Source organism: Zeus faber, assembly GCF_960531495.2.
Source record: "Zeus faber genome assembly, chromosome: 12".
In the NCBI taxonomy this organism is placed as follows: Eukaryota; Metazoa; Chordata; class Actinopteri; order Zeiformes; family Zeidae; genus Zeus; species Zeus faber.
Window position 1 is genome coordinate 6,000,698 of NC_137196.1, and position 24,892 is coordinate 6,025,589.

At 41.8% G+C, this 24,892-nt stretch overlaps 1 protein-coding gene across 1 annotated transcript in view; it reads left to right on the forward strand.

The window, feature by feature from the left end:
• Positions 1-24,892, forward strand: part of LOC307238299 (contactin-associated protein-like 4) — a gene marked incomplete at both ends in the record, with an annotated part of 237,140 nt that overhangs the window by 7,151 nt on the left and 205,097 nt on the right. The window lies entirely within an intron of this gene.

Below are 24,892 nucleotides of genomic sequence, written 5' to 3' on the forward strand. Positions count from 1 at the left end.
GAAATGTATTATTTTTTATAATAATATTGCGTGCAAAGGACATCTTTATGCTCATTAAATAAAAAAATCAGACGCATTATTCTGGAAGAGGCTCAGTCTGGTCTCTACAGGTGTTCCGACCTCTGCCAGCAACACACATCCCACACAGCGCACCGTGGCCAGGGCCAGATTACCGGGTCCAACCGGGGGGGGCAGGGTTAAATCAATCCCTATAGGCGGAGGTGCATGGAGAAAGTGTCCCCATTACGCACGGTTTCATTCCATACGCACTTGTTTCATTCTATGAGGAGACGTAAAATAAAATAAAAATACATCGTGCACCTACCACGTGCACCCAATCGCGCCACAGCGGAAAAAAAACCTACTTTTTTCCTATAAATCGCTATTTGCAAATTGCGTTTAGAGCTTCATGTGGAGAATTCATCACACCAGGCACAGGTAGTTAAGTGAGAAAATTGACTGAGGGCTGCAGTCCATCCATCTGAGGTTGTGAATCTGTTGAATAGTGTATTTGTTCAAGGCCAGGCGCTCGTGCAAGCCTGACTGCTCTGCAGAGGCCAGGACACTCTTTTCTAATCACTCTGTCAGACATTTTTTAAAACAGGGGTCTTCAACCTTTTTCTGCCCAAGGAAGCCCTTGGTGGATAGAGAAACAGCAGGGACCTCCTAGTTTTCTTTTTTTTTAAATGTTGTGTTGCATTTTAAGCCTGACCTATAATGACAATGGCCTTTTAACCTATTTATGTACTCAGTTATGATGCTTACAGATCCTGCGTGTTTTGATTGTAGATGTACATTTATTTTCATTAGTTTCCTACTTGTATGAAACTAAAAACGTAAACATTACACAACAGTAAGCGACAGTTCTGAATCTGAAAAAGGGTTTGAAATGTGGATTAATATAATAATAATATAATCTGGTCAAGATTTGACCACCATAAGCCATTTTTTTTATCTTGACCTGGTCTTAAATGGGCCTATGTGTAGAAAAAAAACGGTGAAATCCACCTTTTCTCTGTTTTCATGAATAAAATAAAAGTTTTCACAATTCTGAACAATGGTTTTAAATGCTGTTTAATATCAATAAAATAATACAGACCATTTACAATGTGTTTTCATTGAAGTTCAGCCATGAATCAGTTATGTCTGTCATAGAACACAGTATGTTACTGAATAATCTGAGGTTTTTGAACACACCATAATGTCCAAAGCTACAAATCGGCTCCTAACCTATATCAATATTAAATATTTAATTATTATGTCAGTTATGTGGATACTAGATAAAGAGTCACTGTACCAGCGTCCCACATAGAAGACTAAAGGCGGAATGGGGGCATGATGAGAGTGGCTATCCTCCCACTGAAATGTCACACATTTAATCCCTCGAGAATCTATGTATGTTTCAGTAGTTTATTTAAATAGATTATTTCGAAACCCCTGAATCAGAGTCCTAATGGTTTTAAAGGGCTTTGCAGGCCTTGTCCCAGACTCATGTATCTCTCTGTTGTTCACTTCCTTTTACACAACTGTACCTTAAGGAGTTTTTCTCTGTCTTCTGGGGACATAGAGATGGAGATCCATGCCTGTTTCGCCATTCCTTCCTTTCGTGCTTGAACCAAACAAAAACAATAAAAACATGCCCCCTTGCCATATCGCTCCATCTTTTTCTGTTGTTGTTATTATTATTATTATTAGTATTATTAATATTATTATTTATTATTATTTTTTTAAACCTGTGTATGGGTATGCCATTTCATCGAGGACAGAGTTAGTCTGCAATTGAAGTTCATGTTGTCAACCTGCAATACAACTCTATTAATTCTTAAATCATCAAGAACTGCTGCAATAACTTGGTCCTGTGGATGACCCGTAGGATGACAAGAGGACCGTTTTTGGTTATAGAGAACCACCACCAACCCCCTCTTTGGAGAACTATTTATCATGTTTGGGTCTATAAACAACTGATCACACCAAGAGGGGGAGAATCACCAGGGGTGAGAAAATTGAACATAGAATCAAACAACATTTACACAAAAACATGAACATTGGACGGGTGGTGGGGTGCTGGTGTGCACTTGAAGCAGGTATGGTGGTGTGTGCGTGTGTGTGTGTGTGTGTGTGTGTGTAAGGTGTCCACCGGTGAGTGTACATGACTTATCCCAATTGGCTCTGGTGTATAAGGTCAATATTATGTCGTGGCACCTCCCCTTCTGTCTCATTGGAATGTAGTCAAGCTGACGCTTCATACCAGTGGGACGGTCCTGAAAGGTCCATCTTTTGCCTTTTCTCCTCCTGAACATGGTGTTTGCAGCCAGTGGATCTTGTTCCAGGAGTAGGGCGGCAAGGTATGCTGTAAGGTGCGTCGCTTTTGCTGAGTCTTGCATTGAAGTCGCCCAGAATCGCAAGGAAGTTGTGAGCTGGGCCGCTACGGACTGCTGTTGCCAGGTCCCTGTAGAACTTCTCCGCCTCCTCGGCTGACGCCACGTTGGTGGGTGAATACACTGCCATGGTCGTTGTCACTGGGCTGCCATCAAATTCAGCAATGAGGATCCATTCTGAGTAACGGTGGACTTACCGGAGCGCCTTGCGTGCCTGAGGGCTCAACAGCAGCCCTACACCTCCGGTTGCTGCCTGGGCTTCGTTTCGCCACGCTGAGGAGGTGACGAAGGTGTAACTGTCAACCCTGCAGTATTTGATGTCGATTTCGGCATGCACCCTTCTGTGCTCCTGGAGTCCCAGGAGCTCCACTCCTCTGCTCTCCACACAGTGTGAGAGTTCCTCCAATCTCCTGTCTTCTCTGACTGTGCATTGTGTTGAAGGTCCCCATTATAAATGGCCTCCTGCAACGCATGAGTGCATTGGACGGGGTGCTGTGATCGGACAGGACCCTCTCTGGGACATTCCCAGGGTTTGAGGTCCTGTCGTCATGCTGTCCTCCGGGAGGAGGACCAGCACCACCGTCCGCTGCGATGCTCCTGCGGACTCCCGCCACTGGAAGTATAGTGTTTGGGATGACGTTGTACTCCATGTTAGGCTTTACAATACTGATTAAGGACTGCGGGGCGCAACTCCTCGCAGTCCTGGTTTTAGTTCAGAGTGCCCTCCTAGGTGGGTTGCCATCCAAGGCTATGAGCCCCACTTGCCCATGGCATGCCCTTGCCTGGCCTGTAAACCAAGGCAGGGGCGCTAAGGGGGTACTATCACTTGCCTAAGGTGGACCCCCAGACTAGTGGAGGGAAGGAGACGTCTTACTTCTCCATTCAAGTTCAGCTCCTGCCAAACTAGCCACTGCCCAGTATGAAGCGTCAGCTTGACTACATTCTAGTGAGACGGAAGTGGAGGAACTCCATCTTGAATGCGGAACCCTATAGCACCTTCAACTCTCTGGGTTCTGACCACTGGGTGGTATCCATGACAGTTCGGCTGAGGCTCAGGACCCCAAAACCGAACCCCAGGGTGCACCATGACTGGAGGGCATTCTCTACAAACCCTGAGCTACAGGCCAGATACACAGCAGTGGAAAGGGACCGCGTTCACATACGAGATGTGAAGGAGGAACCGGGCACAGGGTACATGAAGTTCATGGAAGCAAACGAAGTGGCAACATCGAGGTGTGTACCGGTAATACAGAAGACCAGAAGCCCCGCAAGATCAAAACATCCAGATGTCATGGCAGCACATTGAAAAGTAAAGGACGCAAGCCACGCATTGGGTCAAAACCCATCTGCAGAACAACGCGAGACCCTGAAGGAGGCCAAGCGTCTTCTCTTTGCTGAGTAAGACAAAATCAGAGGTGAGGAGCTGATGCAAAAATTCCGCAGAGTGGAAGCTGCCCAGGGAGAACAACAGTACAGCGAATCATGGAGGGTGATCAATGAGATGTGTGGAAGGAAAAGACCGAAAGAAGGACAGGTGGCAGGAAACAGCCCAGAGGAGAGAGTGACCACTTGGCTAACTCACTTCAGGAACCTCCTTGGCTCACACCAGGCAGTGGAAGGTGCTGAGCAGGAAATACCTGCAGTCCTGGGGGATCTCAACATCGATGACGGCCCTTTTACATCATGGGAATTAGCCAAGGTCAAAGCCTCCCTGAGGCAGGGGAAAGCGGCTGGACCTGATGGCATCCCCCCAGAGGTTATCAAGAACTGCAATCTCGATGACGTCATCTTGGAGGTCTGCAACCAGACTCCAAGGAAAATGTCATGCCGGAAATATGGTCACTCTCACACATCATCCCAGTACCAAAATCTGGAGATCTCTCAAGACCTGACAATTACTGTGGTATCAGCCTGACCTGTATCATTGCAAAAATGTTCAACCGCATGATACTAAACAGGATACGGAGCGCTATCGACCCTCACCTCAGGGAAAACCAAAATGGGTTCCGAGAGGGTAGAACCACCTTAGCCCAGATCCTTGCGTTAAGGAGGGTCATTGAAGAGGTCACAACGTGTTGTGTTTGTAATCAATTTGAAATATTGAACGCGTTAAAAAAATGAATGCAGCTGCGTTTTGTTTACTCCTGGGCTACACCAGAAGCGACACGTGACGTCAGTGACACATCAGCAACGTGAAATCTGTCCAATTAAGTCCAATAGCAACGGAAGGCAATGGGGAGATGGTGTGATGCGGCATGGGACAGTGGGGACCCACAGGGTTTTTGTTTGTCATGGGACGGAACGGGACTGTCCCTTAACGCAGTTGTGTGTGTGCCTTCTATCAGAAAGGCTGCATTGCTTCCCATCTTTCGTTGCAGACTGAAGACCAGGCTCTTCAGACTGTACATGGATTATTCTTGCACTGACCTGTCTATCTCATGACCTGTCTGTCTATCATGAGATAGAAAGGGTAACTTACCTTGATATTATAATTAAAAATATAATAAAAAATCTCTAACTCTACTTATACCACTGACAAAATGTACTTATTATAAGTCACTATGGACCAAAGTGTCTGGTAAATGTTCTAATGTCATGTAATGAGAATCTCCAATTAGGAGATCAACCCTGCATGGCTCACCCTTCACCGGCCTTTGTGTGTTGCTGTTATTTTGTCCACCCACTGCAGTGTAGAGCATTTTAACCATTTGTCTTTGTTGAGATAAGCACTTCCAGTCTCGATTTATAATAAGTACATTCATTCAATTACTCTAATGGGAAAACATGTTTTGATTTCCATAGATTTTTAATGTAATTTAAAGTGGATATTTCAAAGCGAAATTCCTCACCAGCCCTAAACCACTATCCACACTCCAGGTTTATGTACATATTCCTCTCTAAATAAACAATATACTGTACAGTATATTGATACACATCTCCCCCAGGAGCCATTGATAAAGTTATGTTGCCCGCAGCAGATCTGCATAAATATTGCATTATAATTCATGCTGGATGTTATTGGTTTTGCTCTCCCAGTGCAGTGATGTTTGAACTCAAGCTTTGCACAGGATGAGTTCTCCTGCATGTTTAAGGTGTGTGTGTGTGTGTGTGTGTGTGTGTGTGTGTGTGTGTGTGTGTGTGTGTGTGTGAATTTGGTGAGAGTTAAACCTGGCAGATTGATGATAAAGAGCTTTTTAAAGGGTGCCTTGCTGTGGTTCACAATTTTCAGATGATTTTATTTGCTTGAAGTTTGCCTCCCACGCAGCTACCCACAGCGCTTTGCAGTTAGCGTGGAGCAGGCTGATTGTTTTCAAATCCTTTGAAAAGGCTGTGGTGATGCAGCATATTGTGGAGAGAGATTTAGGTCTCCTGCAGTGTTCTATTTGTCAATGTGTGTGTGACTCCGTGTGTGGCAGAAGTTTTTTGTGTGTGTAAAGTGGAAACCGCTTATAATGATCACGGTTACAGTGATCAATGACTTATATGGATCAAAAAGCTTGGGACAGAATCATTCCTATACAAATTCTGTTTAAATCATTTGTCTTTTCACGCATGACAACCAGTAATGTCGTTATCTGGTAAATGCTGGTTTTTGGCCATGAAAATCTGTTGAAGTCTGACATGAAATCTCATGACATGAATAATATCTCTTCGGTCATAATGTCCAGTGAAGATAATTCCCTCCAAGTACAATTTAAATTTGTGTTGGACAATAAGGATAATTATCGCCATATTTTTTTCCTTGATGTCAAAATAAAATATACGATCATTTCGATAAAATAAATCCACAGATCTGTTAATTCCCGCATTCCGCAAGCTCCATCGGATAGCCAGTCAGTTTGGACGATCTAAAGCTGACCATTCAACTATAACCAATCACGTTTGTCAATATAGAAATAAGCCCCGCTGTCAGGTTGTACTTTTAAACACTGTAAACACACAAAAACAGAGCGGAGACAGAGCCCAGCGTCCAAAACTCGAAGGAGAAGCAGAAAGATGATGTATCGTTGACAACAGGGACACATATATCCATAGCTTGGCGTTTTTTTGGATATTTAAGTTTGACCCAAAACAGATGGTAAATATTCATTGTGTTGTAAAATATGTTGACGAGCCGTCCCGACAAATACGGACAACACCGCATTTTATTTATTTAGACCTAGTTGTCATATAAATTTTAATTAAAGCAGCTGCACTTGTTGCCTCTTGTTCATGAACAGAAATTATTTGATTTAAATTGGTAATATTCATAATATGTATTTATACATTTTTAAAACTGTGTTTATTGACAGGACTTATTTTATTTTGAATATTTAATAAAAATATTATACATCTAAATACCTTCATGGTTTCATTCTTTATATAGTCTGCCTATCAATTGTTTTTAAGGTCAGTAAACACAAATAATATTTGACCGGAATTTCTCCCATTTGTCCAGGACATTGAAATCTTCCACGACACGTCGACCGGCACCACCTTTTTCTCGTTTTTTAAAACTACGGTAATTCTACTTGTTTTTCCTTTACTCGCATAATATTATGCCTAGCGGTAACCCGTCTGCAGTGGCTACATTGCACTAGGGCTTGCCACTGCTATAGCCCCGTCAGGATTTTGCATTGCACCTGCACATTGCACCTGAAGCACCCCCAAGTATTTCCTTACAATTTTACATTTTCATTTAACACTTTAAATAATATCCGAAAATGATTTTAAGTTTAAAATGTTTTTTAGATGGATAATTTGTAAAACAAACAGGTGTAGATTGGTGGCATTAATGCGTAATGGAGAGGGAGCGATCTCCACTCCGTGTCCCTGTTTTCCGTTTCTAAAACAATAAAATAAAAACAGTGTATTTTTATTTTAGATGTATTTCATTTTCCCCTGTTTCCTAATTGAACTTCACAAAAAAGTCCTCTTTGTCCCGTGTCAGGGTCCGTAGAGCCATTGATACCATTGGATGGTAATCTGCATGAGAAAAAAAAAAAAAATGTACACTGATCAGCCACAACGGTAAAAACACTGACAGGTGAAGTGAATAACATTGCTTATCTTGTTACAATGGCACCTGTCAAGGGATGGGATATATTAGGCAGCAAGTGAACAGTCAGTCCTTACGGTATATGTGTTGGAAACAAGAAAATGGGCAAGCATAAGGATTTAAGCAACTTTGACAAGGACAGGACAAAGGACAACGACTGGGTCAGACCATCTCCAAAACGGCAGGTCTTCTGGGATATTCATGGTATGCAGTGGTTAGTTCCTACCAAAATTGGTGGAAGGACAACCGGTGAACCGGCGACAGGGTCATGAGCGCCCAAGGTTCATTAATGTGCATGGGGAGCGAAAGCTAGACCGTCTTGTCAAATCCCATGGATTCACGTCACAACTTTAAGAATTAAGAATCTTATTTGTCACATGACCGCACTACAACACATGCATATATATATATATATACACACACGCACATGCTTTTTGGGGTGGTGGCCAGTGAAATGTGGCCTCTGCATTTTTCCCATCCTCGCTTGTTCTTCCTCCGGGGGGGTAGCCAAGGGCAGTGGGCAGCATTCGTCGACGCGCCCGGGGACCTGGTACCAAGTGTCCATTGCTGGTCAGACGATGATGTATGCATGTTTTTGGTGGGGGTCCTTACTGATGGTAGGTGGAGGAAATCCCATGTGAGCACGGGGAGAACATGCGAACTCCACACAGAAAGGCTCCTATTTGGGAGATAACCCGCCGGAGCAAGGCAGGGTTATTGAAGCCTCGAGTTTGGGTTTACGTTCGGTGCCCTCTTGTCAGGAAACGGAGCAAGGAATTTTAAAATTGGGGAATTTTCCCCCCATTGAAAAACATTGAGTCAGAGGTTTTCTGAAGGGGGCATCTCATCTACACCGCGTTCCAAATAATTATGCAAATTATATTTTTCTCTGATTTTCCTAAATAGTCGATGCAAATGACAGTCAGCATAATTTTCAAGTCATCAACCGTTAGGGTATAATTCGAATGTTATTGAACAAACCTTCCAATGATAACAGTATTTTTTTCAAAAATACAAAACTCAAAATGCACTGTTCCAAATTATTATGCACAACAGAGTTTCAAAACATTTTATAGGTTGTAAAGAACTGAAAACGGTCATTTGTTGAATTTGCAGCATTAGGAGGTCATATTTACTGAAATCAAAAGCTATTTCAATCAAAAACATCTTAACAGGCCAAGAGACATGTTAACATAGGACCCCTTCTTTGATATCACCTTCACAATTCTTGTATCCATTGAACTTGTGATTTTTTGGAGAGTTTCTGCTTGAAATTCTTTGCAGGATGTCAGAATAGCCTCCCAGAGCTGCTGTTTTGATGTGAACTGCCTCCCACCCTCATAGATCTTTTGCTTGAGGATGCTCCAAAGGTTCTCAATAGGGTTGAGGTCAGGGGAGGATGGGGGCCACACCATGAGTTTCTCTCCTTTTATGCCCATCGCAGCCAATGACACAGAGGTATTCTTTGCAGCATGAGATGGAGCATTGTCATGCATGAAGATGATTTTGCTACGGAAGGCACTGTTCTTCTTTTTGTACCATGGAAGAAAGTGGTCAGTCAGAAATGCTATATACTTTGCTGGGGTCATTTTCATAACCTTCAGCGACCCGAAAATGGCCTACCAGCTCTCTCCCCATGATTCCAGCCCAAAACATGACTCCGCCACCTCATTGCTGACGTCGCAGCCTTGTGGGACATGGTGGCCATCCACCAACCATCCACCAACCATCCACTACTCCATCCATCTGGACCATCCAGGATTGCACGGCACTTACTTTGAAAATTAGTCTTCATGTATTTCTGGGCCCACTGCAATCGTTTCTGCTTGTGAGCATTGGTTAGGTGTGGCCCAATAGTAGGTTTATGCACAACTGCAAGCCTGCAGCTTCAAATACCTGTTTGCTGCTTTGTAACGGCATTTTAGCAGCTGCTCTCTTAATCCGATGAATTTGTCTGGCAGAAACCTTCCTCATTATGCCTTTATCTGTGCTCTGAATCAGCCACAAATCTCTTCACAGTTTGATGATCACGCTTAAGTTTTCGTGAAATATCTAATGTTTTCATACCTTGTCCAAGGCATTGCACTATTTGAGGCTTTTCGGCAGCAGAGAGATCGTTTTTCTTTCCCATATTGCTTGAAACCTGTGGCCTGCTTAATAATGTGGAACGTCCTTCTTCAGTAGTTTTCCTTTAATTGGGCTCACCTGGCAAACTAATTATCACAGGTGTCTGAGATTGATTTCAGTGATCTAAAGAGCCCTGAGCCACAATACCATCCATGAGTTTAATTGAAAAACAAAAAATTAAATGTTTAGGACACTTAAATGCAATTTGCATTATCATTTGGAACGCGGTGTAGTTGCCATTGAAGAACCACAGAGTGAAAGCACTCCCGCTTTGGCTTTCAATACCCGCATATATCAATGTTTCCTGTATTCCACTTTGGTGAACCAAATCAAAATTATTCATTATCATCTTACTTTTGACCAAAATTTGTCCTTTTTTTTCATTTTGACTGCACAGAGGCTTTCTAGCTTTGTGGTTTAATGTTAACTTTGGGCTACTTTTGCTTTGGGTGGTATGGGGCTGGAAATTAAAACATTTCAAAAGTTCTTAAAATGTACACAAAAAAGATCCCAAGATACAATACGTACGGTGGTAATGCTAGCTGATTGAAAACCACCTAATGCTGTCAAATCTTGCTCATTGCTCAGCATTGGATGAATATCGTAGTTCACAATGAAGTGCTTTCGGCCCTCAAAGTATGTCTGCAAACGAGAACAAGCAAAATCAGTTTGATTTCATGTTACCATATTAATTTATCATAATGATTGAACTTCTTCCCAAGAGTCAGATAAGGAGTGTCACTCCATTGAGAACACTCGATTAAACGATTTGATGAGATGCTACACTAATCTGTCAATTTAATGCTGGGCTGATTAAGACAGGAGAGGCGGATCCCTGGCATGTCCCTACATGCGGTTATCAATCACTGTAGAACACATTTAACTTTTTTGGAATAAAGTTGAACCATGTGATGGTGTGTTACATATAGACACCACATATTATGTGGGTTTTTTTCTTGTGCCATGCTTGCAAGTCTTGGAGCAGTGCAATGTTCTGGATAGGTATATCACTGAATCCAGATACAATACAGAAAACTTTTTCATGGTATATGATAAAACCTGTTCCTTTCAGTTAAAGAACCCACATCTCTACAATGAATCATGTCATAGAAGGTTTGTTCCTTATTCCTTAGACACATGTAATATACATGGAAAACAACAAATAAATAAAACCCCACAGTTTGTTTTGCTCTTTCTATGTAGTTTCATAAACCCATAAAGCAGAGGAAGCCAACACGGTGCCCGCGGGCACCTGGTCGACTGCAGGGACCACGTGAGCTGCCCACAGGGCATGTTCTAAAAGTAGCACTAGTCACCATGGAGCTTCATCTTAAAATTATATTAAATTATGTTGCTGTTCTTTTTGAATCAATAACACTTGCATTGATGTAGATTTGAAAATGACAAAATTGAATAAAACATTTTAAAAACAAAAATGTATTATATATACAGTGGGGCAAAAAAGTATTTAGTCAGCCACCAATTGTGCAAGTTCTCCCACTTAAAAATATGAGAGGCCTGTTATTTTCATCATAGGTATACCTCAACTATGAGAGACAAAATGAGAAAAAAAATCCAGAAAATCACATTGTCTGATTTTTAAAGAATTTATTTGCAAATTATGGTGGAAAATAAGTATTTGGTCAATAACAAAAGTTCATCTCAATACTTTGTTATATACTCTTTGTTTGCAATGACAGGTTTTTTGGCCCATTCCTCCATGCAGATCTCCTCTAGAGCAGTGATGTTTTGGGGCTGTCGCTGGGCAACACAGACTTTCAACTCCCTCCAAAGATTTTCTATGGAGTTGAGATCTGGAGACTGGCTAGGCCACTCCAGGACCTTGAAATGCTTCTTACGAAGCCACTCCTTCGTTGCCCAGGCAGTGTGTTTGGGATCATTGTCATGCTGAAAGACCCAGCCACGTTTCATCTTCAATGCCCTTGCTGATAGAAAGAGGGTTTTCACTCAAAATCTCACGATCCATGGCCCCATTCATTCTTTCCTTTACACGGTTCAGTCGTCCTGGTCCCTTTGCAGAAAAACAGCCCCAAAGCATGATGTTTCCACCCCCATGCTTCACAGTAGGTATGGTGTTCTATGGATGCAACTCAGCTTCCTCCAAACACGACAAGTTGAGTTTTTACCAAAAAGTTATATTTTGGTTTCATCATATGACATTCTCCCAATCCTCTTCTGGATCATCCAAATGCTCTCTAGCAAACTTCAGATGGGCCTGAACATGTACTGGCTTAAGCCGGGGGACGCGTCTGGCACTGCAGGATTTGAGTCCCTGGCAGCGTAGTGTGTTACTGATGGTAGCCTTTGTTACTTTGGTCCCAGCTCTCTGCAGGTCATTCAGGTCATTGATTTCTTCACAACAAGCTGCTTACCTATTGCAGATTCAGTCTTCCCAGCCTCGTGCAGGTCTACAATTTTGTTTCTGGTGTCCTTTGACAGCTCTTTGGTCTTGGCCATAGTGGAGTTTGGAGTGTGACTGTTTGAGGTTGTGGACAGGTGTCTTTTATACTGATAACGAGTTCAAACAGGTGCCATTAATACAGGTAAGGAGTGGAGGACAGAGGAGCCTCTTAAAGAAAAAGTTACAGGTCTGTGAAAGCCAGAAATCTTGCTTGTTTGAGGGTGACCAAATACTTATTTTACCGAGGAATTTACCAATTAATTCATTAAAAATCCTACAATGTGATTTCCTGGATTCTTTCCCCCTATTCTGTCTCTCATAGTCGAAGTGTACCTATGATGAAAAGTACAGGCCTCTCTCATCTTTTTAAGTGGGAGAACTTGCACAATTGGTGGCTGACTAAATACTTTTTTGCCCCACTGTATATATGAACTCTGACCATGTCTGGGGTCAAAGTTCAAGCTTGCGGCCAAAACAAACCTCCATCTCACTTTTGCTGAAACAAGAAAGTGGGCACAGCTACGATGGGTAGCTAGATGCGGTTTTTACCCCCAAAAACTAAAGAAAAACATGGCAGAAAAGCGAAAGAAAACTTATAATTTTCACAATGATTGGGAGGAAGAGATATTTTTATGACAGTAAAAAAAAACGTGTGTGTGTCTCATTTGAGAGGCGACTGTCGCGACAGCAAAGCGGCACAATGTGGAGAGACACTTCAGTACGTGTCACGAAAGCTTCCATGCTAAGTATCCACCTGGCAGTGCACTATGGGCAGAAAAAGCCTGTGAGTTAAAGCAGCTTTGGGCAAACAGCAGTCTTTTTTCACGAGGCCGGTGAATATTTTACAAAAAGCAACTGAAGCTTCATTAAGAGCTGCAAATTTTTTGATAAAGAACAAGAGAGCCATTCGGACGGGGAGGTCTTGAAAGGAGCAATGTTCATAATTGCAACCACTGCGTTCAAAGACAAGAATAATTCTTGAGACTGCAGACGGGGCTCCCGCCATGACGGGCTGACATGCAGGCCTCATTGTGCTATGCAGAGGTGACACAGACCTTCCAAAATTTCTATATTACCACTGCATCATTCACCAACAGGTGATATGTGCAAAATTGACTGGCTTATATCATGTGATGGCTCCCGTCGTGAAGATCATAAATGGCATCTGCTTCAAAGCCAAACAGCACAGGACATTCAAGGTGCTATTGGAGGAGCTTTCAGCTGAATATGGTGACCTGTTACTACACACAGAAATCCAATGGCTCAGCAGGGGATGAGTGTTGCAGCGTTTTTTGTCACTTTTGGGTGAAATCAAAGAGTTCAAGCAATCCGAAGGGGAAGACACCTCGCTGCTTGAGGACACATGGACATAACTGGGAAACTGAACCATTTGAACTGTGAGCTGCAAGATAAGGGTAAGACTGTTGCTGCCATGATAAGCGCTGCAAACAAATTTAAAGCCAAGATGAACATTTTCTTTGTGCATTTACAGAGAAAAAAGTCCCACACTTTCCCTCCGTGCAGTCAGTGCTGAATGGCAATGCTTCTGCATCTGGGGCTTTTGACAAGGCTGCAGGAAAGTACTCTCAAGTCATAAACAGACTTGGGCAAGAGTTTGAGAAAAGGTTTTGTGACTTTGGTCAACTTGAGCCATGTGTGTCATTCATTTCAAATCCTTTCATGCAAGTGGACATGACATGCATTGCTGAGCAACTAAGTGGAACGTTCAACTTGAATGCTGGACAGGTGGAGATTGAAATCCTAACGTTGCAAAATGACCTCCACCTCAAAGGCCATCAGGATGCACCAAACCTCAGAGTTGCACTCAGAGTTGCAGTGTCAAATTATACCCCAGATTACGGCACACTGGTGAACAGCATGCAATGCCAGGCTTTCCACTAACAGACATTTACAGACAAAGAAAGAGATAACAGATGTTTTCAGTGAAACACCATAGCGAAATATTGTACAAAAATGTGAAAAATAATTAGTTTGTAAAGTGTAACAGATGTGATGATTTGTTCAAAATGCTACAAATTGGTGGTTAGTACAAATGTGATATGATTCTTTTTAAAATGTGAGAGAGTTGATGTTGATGAACTGATAATTTTTACAAACATGGGACAGAGTTCATGATTTGTTCAAAAATGTTACAAAGGTAGTGGTTTGTACAAACAGGACATGATTTGAAGATGACAGTTAATGATTTCCTAAAAAAAGATTACAGAAGTCATAATTTGTACAAAAATATAACAGGTGTGTTTTTGAATAAAATGCTCCAAATGTGCTCATTCATACAAAACTGTCAAGAAAGATATTTACAAAAAAATATCAGAGATGTGATAATTCTGACTTTCAAATGTTGAAACAGATTGAGATTAACAGAAATATATATAACGTTGCATGTTTAAATATATCCGTGTTTCTACCATGGGAAATCGTTGTTGATTATTGTGAGTAATCATTAACATTAAAATGCGATGTCTCATGAAAATGTGAATGTCTCTTCACATAATGAATATTTGTTATTATTATTAATAATAATAATAATAATAATAATAATAATATTATCATTAAAGGTGAACCATGCAACTTTGTTATTCAGGAAGTTTGTATCAAACAAGTAGCCCTTCATATTACTCTGTACCCTTGAAGTAGCTCTCAGTTTCAAAAAGGTTGGTGACCCCTTGCCATAAAGGAATCAGTCCCTCAGTTCAAGCAGGATTTAAATGTTGAGTCAGATCAATGGACAGAACAGTTTTTCAGCTTGGCAATGATTTTTATAGTCATTATTCTTTTCAGAGCTACTTGCTATGAATGCTTCAGTCACTCCGAGGAACTCACACTGAGCCCCAATAAACCTTTGAGTGTCAGGGTGACATCTCACACTCTGAACAGTTGGACCTTGTGGGCACCACTGTAGGTGATGGATGGCGCCATCACTATTCAGGGTCTCCCTCCATCGTGAACTCTGTGCTGTGGGCGCTGTGGGTTATTTCTGATAAATGGTGAACTGGGCAATGCAGATGGGTGGGCTGGAGGAGAGGAGAGTGCTTTATCTCTCCTTTTCCCCTCTTTCTCTTTGTCTTTCTCCCCTGTAGAGCTGGGACAGATGTCAGCACAGAAATCCGTCAGCAGTCTGTCGTCAGCATATCTGTGGTGATTAAGCACGTAGGATGGTGGTTGAAATGGACACTTCGTTATTTCAGCAAAATGGTCGTCTGACAGGATGCGTAGGTGGATTGGAATGATGAATGGATGGAATTATAGATGAATGCAAGGATAATTAATTAATTGTTCGATGATTGGTGAATAGATAAATAGGGTGATGAATAGATTGATGGATGGGTATGTGATATATTCCATATGATATATGTAATAATTCATGGATGGTGGGTGGATACATACCATACCATACAGTATATATATATAAGTATATATATATAAGTATATATATATATATATATATATATATATATATATATATATATATATACAGGTACTCCTCACTTAACGACCGAGTTCCGTTCCTACAACCAGGTTGTTAAGTGAATTGGTCGATAAGGGAGGACCCGTGTTATTCACGATAAGGGGCCGTGGTGATTGCGAATGCTAGTGTAGTGAATACTCACAGACTGCAGGAACGAGACTGAGAGTGAGAACGGTGATGCGCGATGAGATGCTTGATGCTGAGATGCCGCTCACGTACCGCGCACGGCGTGGTATTGTATGCAGCGTTCAATACCGACTGGTCAGAGAGTTGGTCGTAAGTCTGGATGGTCGGTAAACGGGTAGGTCGTTAAGTGAGGAGTGCCTGTGTATATACAGTTTATATATATATGTCTATAAATATATATATATATTCAAGTCATGAAGTCAAACTTTATTTATAGAGATCGGTTCATAAACAGCTTTGAGTTGGGGTACATCTGAGTACATTGCGAACCTGGAAACCTCTAACCTAACAGTCTGCACCTCAACAAAACCCTCCACCTGTATCTTTCATCCTCACTGAAAATCTTCAAGAAATACTTTGTTCTTGAATTACATTTCCCTTTTCCCATATGTTGCTCCTTCCTTGATTAGTGCATTCCAGGTTTGTTGTGTGTAGGAGGCTAATATTCCACTCATCGCTCTCAATTACTTTGAAGTGCTGTTTGAGTGGTGGAGTTGAGCGGTTGCGGTATTCAGCAGGTATTGGGTATTTACCTCTTAGCTGTCTGTGCATGTCTGTGTGTGTGTGCATCAGTGTGCACTCCACAGGATGCCATCTCTTAAATGCCGAACTGTCCACTAAGGAAAACCAACCTAATGTTCTGGCTTCCCTCTGCTCTCTCTAGAAACTGTCAGTTGCTCCAGGCTGTGCTCCAACCAGCCATTATCTCCTGGGGGGGTTACAGCACTCCCTAAACAACAGGAATTCACCTGCTTTTCATGTTAAGGGCTTCCAAAAATATGTGTGTGTGTCTGCCATAAGCTGGTCTCCATTTAATACCATATCCAAAGAGAGATTGAGTATGAAAGCTCAAACCATTTTACTTCTAATGACTTATAATAAGTTATTGAAATTATATTTTTTCATGAGATGCCATCGTGGAATCTGTTACACATGTAAATGTGATCTAACAGTGCTAAATACATATTTATACTTTCACCCTCACAGAGAAAAACCCCTCAGGAACCTATGATATAGTTATTCTGGCAGCCCGGTAGTCTCTTAATATATGGATGGTATAGTATCAATGGTATGGAATGTACAATATATGCACTTTTGAATATACAAAGGTTTACCATGGTGAACTTGGTTCCTGTTTAAAGTAAACAAAACCTCAATGTAGACTGGAGAATTTTGAAGTTTGAAGAGAACTTCTCAGCACAGAGTGCTTTACTGTAGGTAAAAGAAAGACCTGACGGAGAAAGTTCTGCTGTGGAGAAGATGAAGAGGCGCACTGTTGACAGAGTAACGTAAACTAGGGCCTCGTTGTAAATAGAGAGGCCAGGTAGGCCAGGAGCGACTGAATGTGAATCATAGTAATTGGTTCTTGTCTCTGCGATGGAGAACAACATCCATTAGCAGAAAGGGCTTAGCCATGGACGGTGCTAGTTTAATTTTCAGCTTACAGTTTGCTGCCGCAGGGGAAAGCACCAGGAATATTTATACTGTTGAAACTTGCGAATTTGTACCTGTGTGCTTCTGCCGTGTTGTGAAGACCATTGTGTTAAACAAACATAGTTTAGAAGAGGTTGTTCTGTTTTAGCATTGTCCATTTGCGGTTTGAACTAAGAAATACCCTTCAAAGGCAGCCGAGGTGCTTAACAGAGAATCCTTTTGAATGAATATCTGGCTCTCTGTGTTACGTGTGTGTCTATCTGAGTGAGTATACGTTTATATCTGGGTGTGTGTGTGTGTGTGCGTGCGTGCGTGCGTGCGTGTGTGCGTGCGGGCGTGGCTGCGCACGCGCCCAGGCCTTTTTCTTTGACAGTGAGAGACCGGTTAAGCATAAGGACCTGCTGGTTATATTGAGTATAATAAATTTAACTTCTACAGTGGCCCAACCCAACTTTTTGAACATCCTTGCCAACCATCACGGTCGGTGAAGCATGACAGATCTCCTGTATCTCTACCGGCTCCAGCTTGTTTTATTAATGAACCGCTCTCTTCGGCACTTAGGACGCCATTCAACTCTCCAATACGACACCATCGCACTAAAGGACGTGATTAAAAAATAATTTCACCAGGGGAACAGCCTAAAGGGATATTTATTGTTTGATATCCAGACTCAATCGGATGTTTTCTGATTTGTGATAACTTTCAATAAATCTGTATTTCACATGAACCCAAGCATGATATAGATGAGATTGATTCCACTGCAGCGATCCCTTCAGTTATTTGAAGTAAAGAGGGCCAAGCTCAAACTATATCATGTGTGGACCAATATTCTCTATATGCCTCAAAGGCCTGGACATAATTTAAAAATATTAGTAAATTGAAATTCAATAAGCGAAGACATTAAAATATTGTAGCATAGATGCACACACACACACACACACACACACACACACACACACACACACACACACACACACACAAACACAGTCGGTATCTCTTGTCAGAGCAGGGACACCATTCCAAATAACGGTTGCCAGAAAAGAGAAAACCCAGTTGTCCTTCAGATTTTTTTGTTAATCCTTGGAATCATCCTGAAGCCTGCATTTTGGGATAAGAGTGCTCTCACTGGTGCTTGTAGGGTAGTGAGAGGTGAGAGATAAGATGGTTCAAGGCCATGTAATATTTTGTATGTCAGCGGTAGTCCCCTAAAATCTGCCCTGGCATGGATTTGGGAGTCAATGCAAGGAGGTCAAGAGAGGGGTAATGTGTCATAATTTATTTTAGTCCTGCTTAGTATTCCAGCAGCCACATTCTGCACATCCTGCAGTCTGTCCTATCTGAGCGGAACATTCGAATTGGCCAGAAGAGCAGGCATTGCCATAATCAACTCAAGAGGAGAGAAATTAATGGGACAAGCATTTGGGCATCTCCCATATAAATAATAGTGTTGAAGGTGAAAGGCAGACTTAACTAATGTTATTAATATGCTTATCAAAGGAAAGGTCAGGAAAAAACATGACACAGAGTTTCTTAACTACACCGCGGCAATAGCTTGGTGTTCCTGTCATTCAAAACCTATTACATTCAAGATGGCTTCATCTCTCTCGTTAAGCAAATCAACTGGTAAAATCAATCCTCTACAAGACCAAATGGCTTGTCATGCACTGTGTAGTATTCAGAATTGGATGAATGGCAATTATCTTGTCAGTCCCATACACTGTATCTTATCATCTGTTGTATTGCCTGTCTTGATTCTCAAATGGAGCTGAATACAATTTGACCTCTTTTGCCACATCGGAGCGATCACCTGAGGCCCGAGGATTGTTTTAGAGAGATTGAATTTTGAGTTTTTAAAGTACCAGGAAGGACATTTGGTATAAAATGGCCAAATATCACCACTTTTCAGACACACTGCCTTTCCATTTCCTACCATGTTGCGTGTTACACCATTGTCAGTTGTCACTGTATTTACAGCAACATTTTTAATACAAACAATATTAAAATAGCTCATAAAAAACAGTCCCATTTTTACTAACAAATTACTTGAATATCAGATATTTTTGAGTCCCAATGATATACAGCACAGTTTTGGAAAATATTCATTATTTGAGAGTAAGAGTCAAATTACGGATTATATGTGTGCATTTTCCCAAATCATCAGTGTAATGTTTGTAACACAGTATGCAATAGAATCAAGCATATTCATATTCTGCCATGGTCCTCAACCACCTTGGCTTGCAATGCATACTGCATTGCTACTCAATCCTGAGTGCGCACCTTGATTTTCTTGGTTTCAAGGTTTGCTCCTTTTGGTTCATCGGGATTGGTACCACTCCTTAAATGGCACCTTAAAAAGCACAAAACCAAGGATTAGTGCATAATTTTCTCAGTAAGGCACACTCAAGCTCTCCAGTTTCATTATCGGTAATGATGTGTGAGACCCTCGCTCTGTTAACTGGAACAATTTTTTTTTTCAAAATAGGAGAGAAAATACAAGATATACAGTACACTTCAAAGCAGAATCACCGTGTATCCTTTTTCCATCAACTCAAACCTATTTTTTGGTTCTGGGGTGCTGCTCGTGCCGGTTCACAGTTGGTTCAACTTGTGAACCTTCTAAGAACCAGTTTGCTTTTCCATGGGAAAAAGGGGCCAGAGAGTCACATCACTACATCACTTTGGACGTCTGCATAGGTCTCTGCCTTTTGATCGGGATGGGGGATAATTATTATTATTATTAGAGGTCCAGCCCCGAAGGGGCCCTATTGTTATTGTTAATGAAAAACTGAAGTCAGTAGTCTTGTGGATGTCATGGGTCCGTGGGACTCACAGATAAAATGAATGAAATGTGTATTCAGGGCGGTCCCGACATGCCGTCATCCAAGTTTGATCCAGATCGATCCATTATTGTGGAATAATTTAGTAAAAAACCTATATTTTTTGTCATCGCCACAATGCATGCGCAGGCGCAAATGATGGCTCGCATATGTCACATGATAGCATTGCAGTCTAGTGATTGGCCAAGATGTCGGCATGGGCAGATAGCACTGACGTCAGCCTTTCATGAATATCATGGATCTGACGAACCCACAGACAATCTGAATGTGTATTCGGGCAGTTCCAACATGGCGTCGTTGGAGTTTCATCCAGATCGGTTCAGTATTATGGAGCGAGTTTATGATCAACAATTACTACTTCAGCAAGATGGAGCCACCATGCACAGATATAAATCCTTGTGTGGATGCGCAAGTTCACGGAGTACACATATCACATGATAGCACTCTACCAGGCTGTTACAAGTGAGCTTCTACACTCTCAAAATATACCAGAGGAGATAGCCAGGACACCATTCTCTCCGTGGATCGTTGGTGGTGTTGTTGGCTCCAATCGGCCTGTTAGGCAATTGGACTTTCAGCTAAGTGCAATTTGCCATTGTTTTTCGTCTGGTCAAAATTATGCATGTGTGGCAAAGTAAATAATCTGTGCATCCATGCACCAGCGGGAGCCCACTGCAGGCTTAGTGGAACGCGCACAAAGACACTGGTTAAGGTTAAAGTTTTTTTCTTTTGTGTTTTCTTTTAGAACAGTGTGACTGACCTCTAAAGCTGGATGTTTAGACAATTGCTGGTGACGCGTTTCCGTGGATTTACGATAGGTTATGTTTCCATGAAATTCAAAAAGTGTCTTTCTGTGAGTAATTTAAATTTCACTGGTTCTAGTTTTCCCACGCATTCCTGGTACATGAACGCATCATTCTTCCCACAATCTGGGTGGACTTCGCTCAACGTGGTGACGAGTTTCTGTGGATTAAGGTTTTTTCATGTTTTTTCATAAATCCGGTTAAGTAAGTAGGACCACAACGCTGTGTAGTTTAGTTTCTTGATGGGTGTGATGTGCTGAAGAATGAAGGAGTGACCGCTGACACTGACTTGAATAAAATAATAGTTTTATTACACAAATCAGCATCAAACCAGACTTGCCATGGATGTCCTGGGAGAGACCCGAGCCGGATGGAATCTCTGCCAAGTGACGCTCTGCATTTGCTTTTAAAGCTGTACAGAGATAACATACCACATCTGGTTCCAACCCATAGGTGCCCGCTCAGCCTCAGTCCTGTCATAAATCGAAACTTTTCCTCCTCTGGTTGAGCTGGAGGAATAAACAAAATTCCTCTCCCATAGGACCTCTCAATAGACCCATTGTTGTTTTCGTTCTTCGTATGACATAGAGGCAATAAATCTAATAGTAACATAGTTAATATTATGACCGCACTATATCTCAGCTTTGGGAGCTCAGTGACCTATTCACCTCAAACCTTCCAGACACCTCATATTCCCCCCTTCGAGACTACACAAAGTCTCGACAGAGAGAAGAGTAATTGAACATACGATGTTAATTGGCTTAATAGAAATCACTTAATAACAAACACAATTGGTTATAATATACCCCTCTGACCATGCTTAGTCATAGCAATACAGCAAATTTGTGGAGTGTGAGAGCGAAAAACCCATCTGGCAGCTTCATTTCTTAGAACATCCATCAATCAATCAAGACAGGAAAATTCTCTCACGGTCCCTCTGCCCCAGGCAACCACCTAAGGTACTCCAAATCAATTAACAGAAAGAGACAAAGGGTTTAGAATACTGTATAGGATGTTACATATAAATGCATACATATAGAGCCTCAGAAATAAATCAAAAATTTGTCCAAAGTCAGGCTGGTCGACCCATCGGACCTTCCAGTGGACCTTTCCCTGCCTAACACCAATGTCCCTCAAAAACCGCAAAAAAAGAAAATACCTGAGGTCCCAATGTATTCACTTCATCCTACTACAGATAACTCAAAGAAAACAATAGCAAATCAAAGTAATATGTCTTGCTAAAAATATCTAGCGTAGAGTACAGGATATTCATCAATAATACAGGTTACATTGTAGTAAACAAACCCCAATATTATAAAAACATTCACGACACACATGTATGTATTAAACTGTTGCTTTTTAACACCATCAACTTTTAATGATATTTCACTCGACACTCCTGATCATGATGTCTTCATTCAGGGTCCGCCGTCCATTTTCCTCCTCCATTTTCGAGTGTCCATGTTTGAATGTTCAAGTCCATTAGGCTGTTAGGATCTCTGGACACAGCCATCCTCTGACTGGTCCTGAAAGAAAGAATCACCAGCCAGTATCTTGCACAAACATCAAATACAGTATAATAATTTCACTTTTGCATTATACTTTAACATTATTCCAATATATGATTAACTTTTTTCTTTTCCTCCTTTGTCCATGCATTTTCCTTGTTAACAATAGTGTTGAGTAAATGATGGAATCAGATATTTAGAATGGGTCTTTCTCTACTAGTGTTAGCTCCTAACTACACACCTCTACCCAATTCAGACCTGTATGCTGACAGATTTTAATAATGCAAGTTTTCAGCACACCATTCATTTTTTCACAAATTCCTTGGCTTTGTGGATGATAAACAGCTCCTAAACGTTGTTTAATTCCCAATTTTTGCAGAATTAATTTTACTGTTCTATCCACGAACTCTTTCCCATTATCTGAGGATATCCGATCTGGAAGTCCCCACCTGCTTATGACCTCACGACACAAGAACTTGGCAACCGACTGAGCATCTTTACGCTTGGTTGGACATGCCTCAGGCCACCGTGAAAATCTATCCACGACGACTAACATGTATCTTTTACCTCCTATTGGTCTTATCATGTCAACAAAATCCACAACCAACTCACGCATAGGACCTGTCGGAGTTGGAATGTGACCGGGTGGACTCAACACACCCCTCCGGACGTTATTTTTAAGACAGATTGTGCATCTGCCTATGACATAATCAATTTGCTCAAGCAAGTACGGTGCCCAAAAACCATACTCTTTCGTGATCTTTCTCCTTACCTCCCCCCTTGCAACATGGGCTAACCCATGTGCTTCCTGAATCATCAGACCTAGTAGGTCAGGGGGTGCTACCATCAGTCCTTCATGATTTCTCCACAGACCAGTAGAATCTTGTGTGGCCCCTCGGTCCAACCATAATTGTTTATCGATGGCTGACGCCGCCTCTTGCATCGCGATCACATCTCTGAGCGTGATTTTATCTTCCAAGTCCACTTCATGAGTGACCAGAAGAACCTTGCCTGCTTTGTTTGCTCCTGTAACTGCTTTAGCAGCCTCATCAGCCGCTTTGTTACCTTGTGTGACCCTTGACGTGTCTATTTTGTGTGCTGCACACTTAGCTACAGCTATTTCCTTTGGTTTCATCATTGCATGCAACAATTTCATTATTTGGGCATGATGCTGTATCGGAGAACCATCGGTTTTCTTAAATCCTCGATTTTTCCATACTGATCCAAATAAATGACACACATTATGTGCATATGCCGAATCTGTATATATTGTCACTCGCTTGCCTTCGGCCAATAGACAAGCTTCAGTCAGGCCCACAAGCTCAGCAAGCTGTGCAGAAGCAGGTTGTGGTATTACTTCTGCTTTCTCAACAACAAATTCAGTTCCCTGGGCTTTGACTACTGCATAACCAGCACTCAATGTGTCTCCTATTCGATAGCAGGACCCGTCAGTCCAATACTCCACATCTGACACATGCAGTGGGAAAGCTTGCAAGTCTGATCTGAGCTTTGCATATCTCTCTACTTCCTGAATACAATCATGTGGCTCTCCATCCCCTGGTGTTGGTAAATTATCAGCTGGATTTACCGTGACGCACCTTACTAAGGTGACATCTTCCTGCTCTAAGAGCCTATGATAGTCTCTTAGCCTAGACATAGTCAATGTACATTTACCGAAGTTCAAAAGATTTCTGAGACTATGATGGGTAAGAATTGTCACTGGGTAACCCATAGTTACTGATGATGCTTTCTCATACATTAGATAAACTCCCACCATTGCTCTGTAGCACAGTGATAGCCCCAATTCTACTTCTGAATAGGCAGTAGAATAATACGACACAGGTTGAGGACTTGTCCCTGTACCTGTTGGCTGACCAAGAACTGCACATGCATATTTGCCTCCAGTGGACGTAGCCACATACAGCAAAAAGTTCTTAGAGTAGTCTGGCAGCGCTAGTGCTGGAGCTTCTTGTAGCCTCTGTTTGATCGTTTCAAATGCCATTAGACCTTCCTGCGTCCAGGTGAGGTTACAATGGAGTTGAGCATTCCCAGTCTCTTTTATCATGGCTCTCAAAGGCCCTGTTAGGCAGGCATAATCTTCTACCCAGGCTGAAGAATATCCCGCAATGCCAAGAAATGTCATCATCTCTCTGACTGTTCTAGGCTTTGGTGCCGTTCGAATGGCTTCCAAATGACTCTCAGAGATGCTTCTGTGTCCATGGGTTATTGTTTGACCCAAATAAACAACTTTTTCTTGACAATACTGTAGCTTCTTCTGAGAGGCCTTGTGACCTTTGTCTGCCAATTGCTGTAACAGTTTGATTGAATCCTCATGGCATGTTTCCTTATCCGGTGAGCAGATGACGATGTCGTCCACATACTGAAGGACAGTACTTTTCAAGATCTGATCAATCCCAGCCAAGTCATCTTGCAATACTTTATTGAAAATGTGAGGGCTATGTTTGAATCCTTGAGGGAGCCTCTTGTACTTGAAGGTTTGTCCTTTGTATGTGAATCCAAACAATCCTTGACTTTCTTCGCTCAGTGGAACACTGAAAAATGCTCCACACAAATCCAACACTGTGAAGTGTGTAGCCTCTGGAGGGATTTGGGCTAACAAGGTATGTGGATCTGGTACATCTGCTGGAAAATCCTGCACCACTTCATTT